The sequence below is a fragment of the Panthera tigris genome, chromosome D3 (genome assembly GCF_018350195.1).
Source record: "Panthera tigris isolate Pti1 chromosome D3, P.tigris_Pti1_mat1.1, whole genome shotgun sequence".
In the NCBI taxonomy this organism is placed as follows: domain Eukaryota; kingdom Metazoa; phylum Chordata; class Mammalia; order Carnivora; family Felidae; genus Panthera; species Panthera tigris.
In genome coordinates, this window is record NC_056671.1 from 48,614,855 (window position 1) to 48,629,831 (window position 14,977).

The following is a 14,977-nucleotide window of genomic DNA, read 5'->3' on the forward strand; positions in this document are numbered from 1 at the left end:
AGAGTGTAGAAAATAATAGCTATATCCAATCATTCATGTTAAGATGTGCCATTTTAATAAAGTAAAAAGTTTTTTGGGGGGGGAGGGAATTGTGTATTTTCCTCTGCCATTTCCTTCTAGCTACTGGCCTGCCTCTCTTTTCCTCTGGAAGATCTTAAAGGAATCATGTGCAATCACTGTCTTTACCTCCTCGCCTCTGATTCCCTTCTGAGCCTGCTGTGGTCTGGCTCTGAATCCGAGCTCATCACAATCGCTTCCTCTCGGGGCAGCAATGGCCTTGTTATTGCCACACCTGATAAACGGGTTTCAGTCCTGTCCCTGTTTAACCTCTTTCGGGCACTGGACACTTTCATCCTCCCTTTGAAACATCCCCTCCACCCCAGTTTCCCGCCCCATTTGATTCCTACCCCCTGGGCCACTCATTCTGGGTCTCTACCCACATCTGAGCTGGTGGGTCTCCAGGGGCACACCCCCCCCCCCCGCCCCAACCCGCCCACCCCTATACACTCCCTGGGCTTCAGGCAATTTCTTGTCAGTCATCACTCCAAAACCACATGTGTAAGCTCAGCTCCTCCCCTGGTGTCCACTCTAACTGTCCCCATCTCCACTCACCTAGTTGCCCACAGCCACCTCCCTGCCATATGCTCAACACCAAACTGTTGAGAGTCCTCTTTACGTGCCCTACAAATGCAAGCTCCTTCCTGCCTCCCTTCCCTCTTTCTCTCAAGGGCTCCCCAACCATCTGGAAGCCTGAGGTAGACACTTTGGAATCATTCTTGATTCTTTTCTCTCCTTCACCACCCACATCCAATAGCTCATCAAGTTCTGCTGTTCCTACCTTGGAGATGTCTCATGAGTTCACCCCTTCTACCTCCCAGTTGCTTTTATTTATCATAATAGCTCTGTAAGACAGCTGGAATAATCTCCCAATTTATCTCTTCAGTCTCTGTCTGCTCTGCTTCCTACTCCATTCTGCCACAAAAATTCGTAAAAGCAAATCTAATTACATCACTCTTCTGCTTAGAAATATAATGGTTCCTTGTTGGCCATGGCTGGCTCCCCCACTGGGCCTGCTGGCCTCGGGGTCGCTGGAGGTAGGGCTCCCACCTCAGGGATGCTGAGTTAGTTTTGGGGCCTAGATTTCTGCAAAGAGTTCCCTTCCCTGCCCCTGTTCCGCTCTACAGGGACCTTGCTGTTCTCAGCATCCTGGCATCGCGCTTCTTCAAGCCTCAGTGCTCTGGCTCAGCCCAGGCTATTGTCTCTACATGAAACCCTCTCTGCTCCACATTTCCTTCTTTGTGTTCCTGGTGGGGTCATCCTACAAGATTCTCCTCCTCCCCAGCTGTGTCAGGGCTTCTCTGGCTTCCCTAGGATGGATTCCCTAGAAGTATTTGTTCCTTCGCCTGTGTTCCCTGGCTCATCTGCACATACCTGTCAGGGCATCGATTGACTCTGCTGATCTATTACAAGGCTGCCTGCCTGCATTTGCTGGGATCTCCCTCAGCAATCTTCTCCCGCCTACATCCTTGGTGGCTAGCACAGCGCCTGGCACGCTGGCCCCACTTAGAGCTTGGCCCGCGAGTGAACGGATGAACCTCCCTTCTTCCTTCCTTATTTCCAGCACTGCTTGTCAGATGGTGCCATTGGCAGTGTAAATAGCTGACAAAAATTGAGTGTGGTTTTGTAAATGCTGCCTTAGTTAGGACCTCCAGTTTCTCTGAGTCAGTTTTGGAACGTTTTATTTCACTGATGCCTTTTATTTCAAAAGAAGAAAATTATAGAGGGATGGAGGAGGGGACGACAGGAAAGAGCCTTCTCAACTCTGAAACCTGTTTGATTTGAGTGTAATCAGAGACTCGCTTATTGCATTGTAAAGAACTTCCAGGCTGTAGAGCCCCGCTGAGGTGGGTTTCCTGGTTCCTGGGGAGTAACGTGCATTTCTTCAAGCAGCAGGGCACTGCCTTCTTGCCCAGCTTTTGTAGCGTGGAGAAGCCTCACAGCACAGGGCAGGGGCAGCGGGGGGGGGGGGATCTGAGGCCTGGCGAGGGTGACATCTGGGAAGCAGAGCTGCCTACAGAGACAAATGTAGGGCAAAGCACTCATCTGGAGGGTGCTCTGGGACATTCCAGGAGTGAATTTTTCCTATTGGTGGGCTAGACTCGTTGAGTTAGCAGTCAGCCTTGGTTTTCTCATTCACAAGAAAACCCTAAGGAAAGATAAGATACATGAAACATGGCAAGACTAAAAGTGAAGCTTATAGGGACTTTGTACACCCAAAAGGAGGCTCTTTGCTTTATTCAGAATAAGAAGAGAAAAAAATAATGGTGAACATGCACTGAGCCCTGTCCTCTGTATGTGTTAATGTGTTTATTCAAAGTCTCACAAAACTCCTATGCATTAGACACTGCCATTACCCCTAGGTTTTAGATGAGGACTCTGAGACACAGAGAGGTTGCCTAATTTTTCCCAAGGTCACACAGCCAGTGAGCAGGATCTGTACCTACACTGGTATCCATCGTGCCACAGAGCTTCTCAAGGCAAGAAGGAGGGAGAGGCTGGTGCCGACTGGGGCCAAGAGAAAACAGATCTACTTCACTGCTGTTTTATTTCTGCCTTCCTGATCTGAGAGAATGGACTTTGAATTGGAAGGAGTAAATCAAACACAACAAGGAAGGGACTAGACTTTAAGACTGGGGCAGACTGAGCTGGCATGAATTTAAGTCTCCTGGTCTAGATGAAACACAATCCTGGATAAGGAAAGGACTTGTAGATTTCCTAGAGGAAGCGGCATGGGGGTAAAAACTGAAAGTCAGTAAGTGTTCCCGTTATCAAAAAGGATCTAAAAATGGGCTATGTTAATGGCATCTTTTCCACATTATGTATTAGGATTTTAAAATTGCAAGTAACAGGGTGCCTGGCTGGCTCTATCAGTAGAGCATGTGACTGTTGATCTCAGGGTTGTGAATTTGAGCTCCACATTGGGTGTAGAGATGACTTAAAAATAAAATCTTAAAAAAATTTTTTTTCAATAAAATGTTGAATAGCATAAGCCAATTTAAACAGCTTAAATAAAGTAGAGCTTTTTGTAAGGACACAGAGCTGTGTTACAGAAGCAAGGGTAGGGATGGATTAGGCCTCAGGACTGAACCAGAACCAGAGAATCACTGTTGCTTCTGCTGTACATTTGCCTCTGAATTTTCCTGTGGCTGTGAACTTGGGGGCCCACAGAGTCCAGGTTGATGGTTCCTCTTTTGAAGAGCTAGTCAGCCTGAGACCAGAGTCTCTAGGACCCAGTGATGTATTCCTGGGTAAAGGACTCTGGGCTGATCAGTGGTGGGGGAGAGTCCTGGGTAAACAGAGCTGCTCTATGTACAATGGCAAATGGAGGTGGACAGGGGGAGGTACGGGTGTCAGTTCACAGGGAATTGTGCAGAGGGGCAGGGAACTGTACTTAGGTGGGAGGAGGGTGTCTACACTGATACCCAAATTTCTCACCAAATTCTGGAATATGTTCATAAATAGTTTTCCAAGAAAGCAGACTCCTCTGAACCCTTCAGAAGATCTAATTCTACCCCCCCGCCACTTGTTTTTTGAGAGAAAAAGAGCACAAGTCGGGGAGGGGCAGAGAGAAGGAGAGACAAAAATCCCAAGCAGGCTCCATGCCATCAGCACAGAGCCTGATGCAGGGCTCGAACTCACGAACTGTGAGATCATGACCTGAGCTGAGATCAAGAGTCAGACACTTAACCAACTGAGCCATCCAGGTGCCCTGTCATTTCCCTTTTGATAGACTTACTGAAAGGGTCAGTAAGGAGAATGGCATAGACAAAATAATCAGGATAATGTTATGAAAAGCTGTAAGGGCATCACCTTTGTCTTCTTCATCTTTGAGTGGCTGGTGTATAGATCAGGGCTGGTACACAGCAAGTGCTCAATAACTGAAGAATGAATGAATGAATGAATGAATGAATGAATGAATGAATGAACAAACTATGCTGAATGATAGCATAGTCCTGTGAAGTCATGGCTGTTGAGGGCACCTGTACCCACAGAATACTGATCAATGGACTGGGGTCATCCTGGAGAGAAAACTTTGACAGTGAGCTTTGGTAGGACAATTACGTCAGTGATTTGGGGGCAGACAGGCCATGCTTACAGAACTCTCACATGACTGGAAGCTAGAAAGAGGGTGAGATAGCCTCCTGGGGACAGACGGAGGTTCCCAAAGCAGCCAAGAGGCCGGAATGAAGGAAAAACACCAATTCTCTGGAATTTCACCAGGACTAACAGCAAGTTCTTCATGTGGCTAAGAGGGACCAATTATATAAGGAGTATGGGATACCTGCCTTGATCGAAGTCAAGCTCAGAGTGGTGTCTGCTTCTTGGGCTGTACTAAGTTGGGTATAATGCCAAGATTAGGGGCATTTTAGTTGAAGAAATGGGGGCTGCTTAATCTGGTGAAGAAAGTTTTAAGGGCCGATGCAATGTCTTTCTTCAAACAGTGGGGACCAGTGGCCCATGGGAGGTCAAAGGGTAACCAAGGCCTGTTGCATCTGATGGCAGTGAGCTCCCCATAATGGTAGTAAAAGCCTACATTTGTGCAGGGATTTGCCATTCTCCATTCTCTCTTACTTGCTCCCCACACAGCCTTTAGGCAGAGTTGAGGCAGACCATGTGCCCTTATTATAGCTAGAGAAACTGTATGTCTAAAGACAGAACGTTTAAGTGACCTGTTCAAGGTCATACATTCACAAGTGGCAAGGCTAAGGCAGGAATCCAGATGTTCTGGTTTCCAGTGTGATGGACACTTCAAGCTTCCCATGATCAAGGTGTTGAAAGAGAACCAGAAGACCGTGGCAGGGATGTCGTGGAGGTGAGTCCTTCCATGGGAGACAGAAGGGCTGCCTTGAAGACCCCCAGCTCTTGGGGCACCTAGGTAGCTCTGTCAGTTAAACTCAGCTCTTAATCTCAGGATAGTGAGTTCGAGCCCCCCCACTGGGCTTCATGCTAGGTGTGAAAACTATTTAAAAAATAATTAAAAGAAAGAAAAGCCCCCCAGATCTGTGTGTCTGTGATGGTGAGGATGCCCTATGAAGGATGTTAGGCTTTGCTGCAAATTGCCTATGTTTGTCACTGTGCAGATATCCCCCACCAGCCACCTGGTGAACACCAGGCTTGTGAGGGGAATGTTCAACATGAAAGCTGAGATGGTGCTTTCCCTGACTTTGTGCCCTCTACCATTTAAAAATGAGTTACGTCATTTATTCTAAAGGATGATTTAAGGAAATTGCTGCTTCTGCCTTTTGGAACCATGTGTCTAATACTTGGGGCTTTACTTCAAGGTTTATGAGTTCTGAATTTTTTTAAAAAAATATTTATTTTTGATGGGGGAGGTGGGGATAGAAAACGAGCTAGCTCATGCAAGTGGGGTAGGGGTAGAGAGAGAGGAGACAGGATCCAAAGTGGGCTCTGTGCTGAGTGGAGAGCCCCACGCAGAGCTCCAAGTCACGAACCATGAGACCATGACCTGAGCCAAAGTCAGACGCTTAACCGATTGAGCCACCCAGGTGCCCCAAATTCTGAATTAATAGCAGAATCAAGCTTTCATTTGTCTGAGACTTCCTAATTGGTGGGAGTGGCAATCAGACACATTTAGTGTGGGTTAAAAAGCACTGGGCAATATGACAACTAAATGCAATGTGTGATTCTTGACTCATTCCAGAATGAGCAAACAAAACAAAACAGTTGTAAAAAAAATTCTTGGGAGTGGTGTGTGTGTGTGTGTGTGTGTGTGTGTGTGTGTGTGTGTGTGTATAAGAGAGAGAGAGAGAGACAGAGAGAAAGGGGTGAGGGAGGGAGAGTATCAAATCAGTGTTAAATTTCCGGAGAGTTACGTAGGAGTATGTTCTTTCTCTCAGGAGATTTCATGCAGAAGTACTTAGGGGTGAACTGTCAGAATAGGTGCAGTTTATTTTCACATGGTTCAGCCAGAACAACACAGAGAGAAGTGGGAGAGCAAATATGGCAAAATGTTAACAACCGATGAATCTAAGTAAAGGGTATGTGGTGGTATTTGTACTTGTGTTTCTACTTTTCTGAAGGTTTGAATGTTTTCAAATGAAATATAGGGCAAAAGTAGTTAACACTGAAATAAAGGCAGATTTCAAGAAACGTTTCTACTGTATTGTGAACCTAAAAATGAAAACCTCCAGTGAGTGGTAAGTAGGCAAGTTGAGGCAAACCGTGTTACCTTTTGTCTTTTCTTAACAGTGGAAAGCCAGGAAGCCACAGAATAAAACAAAGACTGTTTTGTGTGGGAGATGAACTCATTTATCAGCCGCATTCAGACTGGAGAGGCAGAGGGAAAGATCAGACTGTTTAAGTTTCTTTTCTCCACCCCTATTCTATCGCTCTGATTAACCCTATAGTTACTTCCTGATGCTTATAAGAAGAGAAGGCAGCCCCACCTAAAATGCTAATATAGCCAGGATTCCAGCATGTTGCCACGCATACAGCATCTTTGAACTAGAAGCCATCGTTACTTTTGCTTTTCTGGCAAATACTCTTAGTTTAAATAAGTACAGAATTTAAGAATCTATCTTTAAAAGTAATATTGAAAGTCAGATAATTTGCCAAATAAAAGAAGTGACGTTTAAAAAAATTCCTTACAAATTCATCTAGAGAGTAACAAAATACATCTTTTACATAAAAGTGTTGCTGGGAAGTGTTTGGGTTGCGAATGTGTAATTTGGAAAGTTATTACAGTTGTTACAGACACTTTTATGGACCCAGGAAAATTTTACACAAGGCAGGTTCAACCTGTTTGTCAATCTGCTGTTCCTCCCGGAACCCAAAGGAGTCCATAGGGCCTGGGTGCAATAGTTGGCCAGAGCTGACTTAGAATCTGGGCTCCTTCATTGATTTACTCTTTGGCTCATCCCTAATGTTAACTATTTGTGTCTTCTTGCTTTATTTCCCTGATGAGTCTTGGCTAGTTTTATCAATGTTGTTGATTTTCTCAAAGAACCAATGTTGATTTCATTGCTTTTCTCTATTGTATCTTCTGTTTCTGTTTTATTGATTTCCATCCTGATCTTTATCATTTTTGTTCTTCTGCTTCCTTTGGATTTCATTTGCTCTTCAATTTCTAGTTTCTTAAGGTGGGGGTGAGGGGTCATTGACTGGAAGACTTCCTTCTTTTCTCATATAGATATTTAGTGCTATAATTACCTTATGAGTACTGCTTTAGCAAAATCCCACACATTTTGATATGTTATATTTTCATTTTAATTACGTTCAAAATACTTTCTAAATGCCCTTTTGATTTCTTCTTTGATTCATGTGTTATTTAGAAATGTGTGTTTAGTTTTCAAATATTTGGGGATTTTCTAGAGATCCTTCGGTTGTTGATTTTTTTTTTTTTATGCCTATTTATTTTGAGAGAGAGAGAGAGAGAGCTCACAGCGGGGAGGGGCAGAGAGAAAGAGAGAGAGAATCCTAGGCAGGCTCTGTGCTGTCAGTGTGGAGTCTAACACGGGACTCAAACCCACGAACCATGAGATTATGGCCTGAGCCAAAATCAAGAGTCAGATGCTTACCTGACTGAGCCATCCAGGTGCCCCAACAGTTAATTATCCTTTAAATATATTTAAGTTATAAGAAATAAAGCCTTCTATGCTTACCTGGGTAGTTATCATTTCCAGTGCTCTTAATTCTTTGTATAGATGCAGGTTTCCATCTGGTATCATTTTCCTTCTGTCTGAAGGACTTCCTTCAACATTTTGTAGAGAGAGCTACTGGTGATGATATCTTTTAGCCTTTGTATGTCGGGAAAAGTCTTTGTTTTTTGAAAGATATTTTTACTGGGTATAGAAATGTAAGCTGACAGTTTTTGTCTGTCAGTACTTTAAAGTTGTTGCTCCATGGGTGCCTGGGTGGCTCAATCATTTAAGCCTCCAACTCTTGATTTTGGCTCAGGTCATGATCTCGCAGTTTGTGAGTTTGAGCCCCACATTGGACTCCACACTGACAGTACGAAGCCTGCTTGGGATTCTCTTTCTGTCCCTCCCCTGCTTACACACGTGCTCTGTCTCCCTCCCTCTCTCTCTTGAAATAAATAAACTTAAAAAAAATTAAAAATAAACAATAAAAAATAAAGTTGTTGCTCCAATGTCCTCTGGCTTGTATTGTTTCTGACAAGAAATTTTCTATCATTTTTATCTTTTCTATCGTTTTTATCTTTTTTTCTGTTTAAAACTTTTCCCTCCCCCCATGGCTGCTTTTAAGATTTTTTTTCTTTATTACTGTTTTTAAGCAATTTGATTATGATGTACATTGGTATGTTTTTCTTCAAGTCTCTTTTGCTCAGAGTTCATTGAGCCCCTAGGATCTGTGGGTTGATCATCATCTTCAAGTTTGGAAAATATTCAACCATTATATATTCAAATATTTTTCTGTCCCCCACCTTCTACACACATTGCTTGAGAGAAACTTCAATTATGTGAAGTTGTCCCACAGCTCAGTGATTCTCTGTTCATTTTGTTTCAGCCTTTTAAAAAAATCTGTGTTTAATTTTAGTTTCTATTACTATATCTTCAAGTTCACTAATTTTTTCTTCTCTAATATGTAATTTGCTGTCAATCATGTCAGGAATATTTTTCAGACATTGTAATTTTCATTTCTAGAAATTTTATTTTGTTCTTTTTCATATTTTCCATGGTGCAACAAATGTGTTCAGTCTTTAGCTCCTTGGACATAGGAATATAGATTAATAACTTTTTCAGGGACTCCTGGGGGGCTCTTTTGGTTAAGCATCTGACTCTTAGTCTTGGCTCAGGTCATGATCCCAGGGACATGGGATCGAGCCCCTGCTTAGGGCTCTGTTCTGATAGTAAGGATCCTGCTTGGGATTCTCTCTTCCTCTCTCTCAAAATAAGTAAACATTTTTTTTTAAATAACTTTTTTAAAAAAAGATTAGTAACTGTTTTAATGTTTTTGTCAACAAATTCTGTAATCTCTATAATTACTAGGTTGGTTTAGATTGATTTGTTTTTCTTCTTACTAGAGGTTGTATTTTCCTGCTTCTTTGCATGCCTGGTAATTTTTTATTAGATGCCACATATGGTGGATTTTACCTTGTTGGGTGCTGGATATATTTGTATTTCTATAAATATTCTTGAACTTTGTTTGAGCATGAGGTTGAGTTACTTGGAAATAGTTTGATCCCTTTGGGATTTGCTTTTAAGCTTTGCTAGGTGAGCTCAGAGCTATGTTTAGTCTAGGGCTAATATTTCCCTACCACCGAGGCATTCTCAGTATTCTAGCCAATGCTCCCTTAATTATAAAGTTTTCCACTCTGGCTGGTGGGAATTGGAACTATTACTGGCTCTGTCTGAGCAATAGTTTTTATATCTTTCTACATAGCTCTTTGCCTAGCCTTGGGTAGTTTCCTCAGACACATGCACTGATCAGCACTCAGCAGAAGACTCTAGGAAGACCCTCCTCAGTTCATTGCTCTTCTTCCTGTGTGTGTAGCTCTCTCCTCTCCATTACCCTACCCTAGTTGCCTTGGCTTCTGTAGATTGCCAGCTCTGTCTCTCCAACTAAGGGACACCACTGGCTTCTGCCTGGGTTACCCTTCCCTACACCATGTCTGGAAATTTCTTCAAGGTAGTTACCCAGGGCAACCTTAGGGTTCACTGTTCTCTGTTGCCTAGTATCCAATCTCTTGAAAGCCATTGTTTCATATATTTTGTCTAGTTTTTTTAGTTGTTTCAGCTGGGAAAGTACATCTATTATTCCATATTGGTCAAATGTGGAAGTACACCATGACTTTTTAAAAAATGTTTATTTATTTATTTTTGAGACAGGGAGAGCAAGCAGGGGAGGGACAGAGAGACAGAAGGAAAAAGAGAATCCCAAGCAGGCTCTGCAATATCAGTGCAGAGCCAAATGCGGGGCTCAATCTCACAAACTGTGAGATCATGACCTGAGCCAAAATCAAGAGTCAGATGCTCAACTGACTGAGCCACATAGGTGCCCCGGTCCAACACAACTTTTAATTGGGCAAAATCCAAAGTAAACATTTAATAACCCATAGTGCTTAAGGGCTTTAATATTATTAATAATTAATTCCCTAATGTATACCAGTTGCTTTACACATATTTTCATTTAATCTAGTGTTTATGAGTATTAACAAGCTCTCCAACTGGTGGAGTTGGTAACATGAAACCCATACTCTGCATGTTTTAGGAAGAGTAGACTTCATTTGTTTATTTTATCTGTCACCAATAGGCATTTCTTTAGCACCTACCAGGTGTGACATAAATATAAATAAGTCAGATCTTAAGTTTGGCCCTTAGATGTAGACATGTAAATATATGTTTCAATATCATATGGTAAGTGCAATAATAAAATAGGGTGCTTTAGAACCATAGTGAGGGGTCACCCAGCTGAGGGGCATATGGGAAGGTGGTGATAGGTAAAGGGTGTCTTAAAAGATGAGTGGCAGGTCATTAAGGAAGTAAGAGGATAAATATATTCCAAAACAGGGAGTCTTAAAACAATATGACACATCGGAGCTGAAAACAGTATGCAGGAGGCCGAGGATGGCCACAAATGAGGTTGAGAGGTAGGCAGAGTTAGAGCAAGGAGGGCCTTGGATGCCACCCTAAGGATCTGAGATGATTCTGAAAGCAATGAGGAACACGTGGGGCTTTAACAGCTGAGTCAGCAGGCTACTGGGGCGGGGGGTGTAAATTTCGGATGCCCCTTCCAATTCTCAGCAGAAAAACGAATTAAGATCTCATGGAAAGAGTCCACAGAGGAAGAGTTGATAATATGACATTGAGAAGGGGTAGTAGGGATGAAGAGGAAGAGACTGGGTTGAGAAATGCTTAGGAGATACTTTATGTCAAATTTGGTGACCCGCCAAAGTGGGGAGGGTGGGAAACGGATTCCTGGTTTGGGTGGGAGGTGGTGTCTTGAACTGAGATAGGATATTTAGAAAGAGAAGGGATAGAGCTAGGGGTCAAAGTAAGTTCAGTTCTGGATAGTCCAATGGAAATATTTTGCAGACTCTGCATCTGTCATTGCTGATGACAGAATATATTGAAATAAATCATTTTGATAAGTAAGATTATTTTAAATAAGATTGCATCTTACCCACTTGCATAACTCAAAGTCAAATGGCAGAACTATGTCTTATTTGTTACTGTATTCTCAGAGCTGGCTACCCTGCCTGGGGATCTGGGAGAGATTGGCCCTGAAGCACAGGTGATTGGGAAGCCATCGATGGATGAGATCGCACAGGGAGACTGAGAAGAGCAATGACACACAAGAAAGAGATGTTCACGCCTTGGGGTGAGAATTTGAGAAATGTGAGATCTGGTTGCCTTGGGTCATCGATGGGCCCTGTGAAATACCATCTAGATACAGCTGAGCTGCTTTGTCAGTGGTTTTGATTTTTGGTTTTGCCCTCATGTATTTTTCAGATTAACACAAAGGCTTTTACTGATTATGCAGAAATCCTTTTGATCCATCGCTTGACTAGCTTTGCTTGGAAGAAAAGTTGTAAGAAATGGGTGGGTGTGAGGGTAGGAGTTGGAGGGTGGTTAACACAGAGGCAGAAAGCTATTGGAAGCATTTGGGGGTGTGGCTGTAGTTGCACCCTCTGGGGCTATGGGAAGTAAGTCAGATTTTGAAATTACAATGGCAGTAGGGAAACGATTACATAGGTCAGTGTTCTATTGTACAAATATCTCTACTCTGCTTAAATTAAGAGCTATAACTGAATTATTTTTAGAAATATGCAGTCTACTTAACAGAATTCCAAATTTTCTGGTATTCATATGTGTTAAGAGACCACATATTTGATAATATGACTCAGAACAACAATATTTTAAAGAATACAGTATCATTTCAAATAAAGAGCAATAATGGATGATATATTTCAGTTTTAGGGCCACAAGCAATCCACCTGCCACCACTTTCTCTTGCCAATCCTGTTGCCCATTACCACCAACACACAAACCAGCTGCATCAAATAGGTCACTCAAGTTGCAGACCTTTAAGTGATCCTTTAAAGCCTCCTCAAGATGGATTTAATCAACTGTCCCTACTGGTCTTCCTTCTTCTCCAACTAAGGTGATGCATCCTTGACTAGGATTTGGTCTTAACCTTCCAGAACAGGCTTTCTGAGTCAAGTTCTAGAGTTTGAATGGAATGCACGCAAGTGTTTCTCTGGTTTTTTCCAGTCCTGTTAGTCAAGAGGATAATTTAATACCTGTACCATCTGTTCCTTATTTTGCAAGCACAATCTGATAGATGGATTGGGAGGAGTGATGAAATACTGGGTTTCACATTGAGTGAAGGAGAAGGAGAAACTGGGGGCCAGGAAGGGGAAGGAGAGAGAGGGTGAACTTGGAGTCATGTGAAATACAGTGGGATTGAGCTCTCTGAATCTAACATAGATCAAAGCACGCACAAAGGAGTTTCATGGTAAATAGTTAGGAGTATAGATTTACATACCTTTTCCAATTAAGGTCTAAGATCAGTATTTAAGTTTCGAAGAAACCCACACACATTAAAGCATATGGGAAAAAACAGATTCCTGCACACCTGGAGTCAGCTTTTGTTACAAGTGGTAGGTGCTACTGTAATTATTTCTTGTGTTGTAACTTCTGTTCATTCAAGCCTCCGATAGCTTTTTAAGATGAGGTGGGAGAATTCTGTAGCTGGTGGACTATTTCCACGGACCCGGGCAATTCTCTAACTAATTAAGAAAGGATGAGGGCCCTTGGGTTAAATTTCAGTTAAGAATTTCCCCGCCCCACTAACTCCGTTTGAAGTATCCATTCTGTCTTTCAAAAGAATAGAAGGCAACTATTGTTTAATAAACATCAGTGAAGCAATAAAAAAGGCACATAACAAAAGCATCCCAGAGAGAGGGGGGTTATCACCCGCTATTCCTACCTAGATCAAGGGAGCACAGTGATATCACCAAGTATTTTCCAAACTTGCCTGATCAAAGCATCACAAATGGTGGACATTGATTCACAAGCTCTTTACTTTTAGAGATTGAGATTCAGGACATCTGTGGGGACATGGGGTGAAGGGGATGGTAAAAGACTGAAACCTATAACTTTACCAAGTGCTTTTTGTGTGTCTTAAGAATGGGCAAGTTTGCAGATCGCTGATATGATCAATGAAGAGCTCATTGGTGGCTCTTCTCAGAGACACCACATCTTATCAGGGTTTAGTAATTCCTAATCTAACCAGTTAATCACTGCAGTGACATTTTTGTCTAGTGGCTTTCTAATGAAGCATACTGAACTTGCCAAGGACAGAGTAAAATATTTTTTCGCATGCGTTAGAAAACCAGAAAGAGTTGAGTACAAGATATTAATCAAACATGGGGTGTGTGTGTGTGTGTGTGTGTGTGTGTGTGTGTGTCGTTCCAAGTTTCTAGTGGACTTTGGTAAACATTTTTTTGACATACCAATGTCCTCATCTGCAAAATTGGGCTAATAATGCCAACTTCAGAGGGTTTCCATGAGGACTGAAGGGAAGAGCATCTGTAAACCACTTAGCACAGTGCTTGGCACGTAGTAAGCATTTCTTGAAAACTTATTATCGCTATTGTCAGTTATATACTAGGATTTAAATCTTTATGATCAAATGATATTATGACTAAAAGTTTGCCTTAAATTTTCATACTTTTTATAAGTTATATCTTCAGACAACTTAGTTCTGTGCCATCACATGCGATTTTACCCAAATGGAATTTTTCTAGAATGCCTAAAACTGCTTTATTATTTCATAATTCTCAGAGCTACAAATCCTGCAGATGTCTTGTTTGATCTGTACAATTGAAAAAAATGAATCAGTTCTAACATTCGTGCATCTAGAGATTACACAAAAATCTAGATTTCCAGGTTTTCTGAGGAAAACGAGACATTTAAGCACATGGGCCCTTTGTTCTCCTGTTAGAGAACCTGCTGGCATTGAGTACGGCTGCCCCTTTGAATGGGGCACACATGCTCTTGCCTGTCCCCTAATTTATATGACTCACCTGGCCCTTGTAGGCATCTGAGTTTGTCATCTCTGCACCCAGGATGGTGTCTTATTTTCTCATACATCTGCGGATCGTCAGCTCTCAGACTGGTTAGTAGGTCATGAGTGGACAGATGGGAAAAACAGCAACTTAACTGTCCCTCACACCAACAGACTGTTTCAGCCTGTCAAGCCTGCACACTCCCAGCTGAATATGCATGGGTCCCGGTTTCCATGATGCCCCCAAAGCTCCTGAACACAGTCTGCCCCCAGCCGGGCACCCAAGGTCAACTTCCACTCCTGTCCAATTCCACCTTCCTTTGCCAGCCCTGTTTCACTCTTCTCCAGCTGACCCAGCTGCATCCTACCCCACTCTGCAAACCTGCCTTATGTTGCCCCACTCGGGGCCTCTGCCCTCCTTCTGTACCCCTTCCGCAAAAGGCTACCCGTCTTTCGAATCCACCTTGATAGTCCTTGCTTTGTAAGTAAGAATGACAGTATCCTGTAAGGCCTAAGCACGTGCCCTAATTCTGCCCCTGGGTGTACAGGTCTCTGCCCCCTCCCCACCACCCCCCCCCCCCAGCACTCCCCAGCAGAAACCACGTCACGGTCATCAGGGTATCACCGAGATGGAGTTCCTGACATATTGCAAGGTATGCTCTCAATATTTAAATACAGGAACACATTTCCATTTTAAGGAGGAAACGCTTCTAATTAATAGTCTGTTTCCTCATCCTACTACAACATGAAACCTTATTTTTCATCAAATAGTGTTTCAGCCCTCCTGATAAAGCTCAACCGAACATTAGCCTTTATCATATCATTTACCTAGTGTCTGAGAGTATTAATTCTTTAACTGAGAAATGGGGATAATACAACCTCTGTGGTCAGAAGGATTCAGTGAGTTAGCTGCAGATAAAGTGCT

The 14,977-nt window shown here is 42.7% G+C and overlaps 1 protein-coding gene across 1 annotated transcript in view; it reads left to right on the forward strand.

The window, feature by feature from the left end:
* TAF4B (TATA-box binding protein associated factor 4b) overlaps positions 1-12,024 on the forward strand; it is a 179,480-nt gene extending 167,456 nt beyond the window's left edge. The window contains exons 15-16 of the transcript XR_006209724.1: positions 11,225-11,361; positions 11,955-12,024. The gene's annotated coding sequence lies outside the window, so the exon portion shown is untranslated. The remainder of the gene's footprint in view (positions 1-11,224; positions 11,362-11,954) is intronic.
* Positions 12,025-14,977: the final 2,953 nt, after the last annotated feature.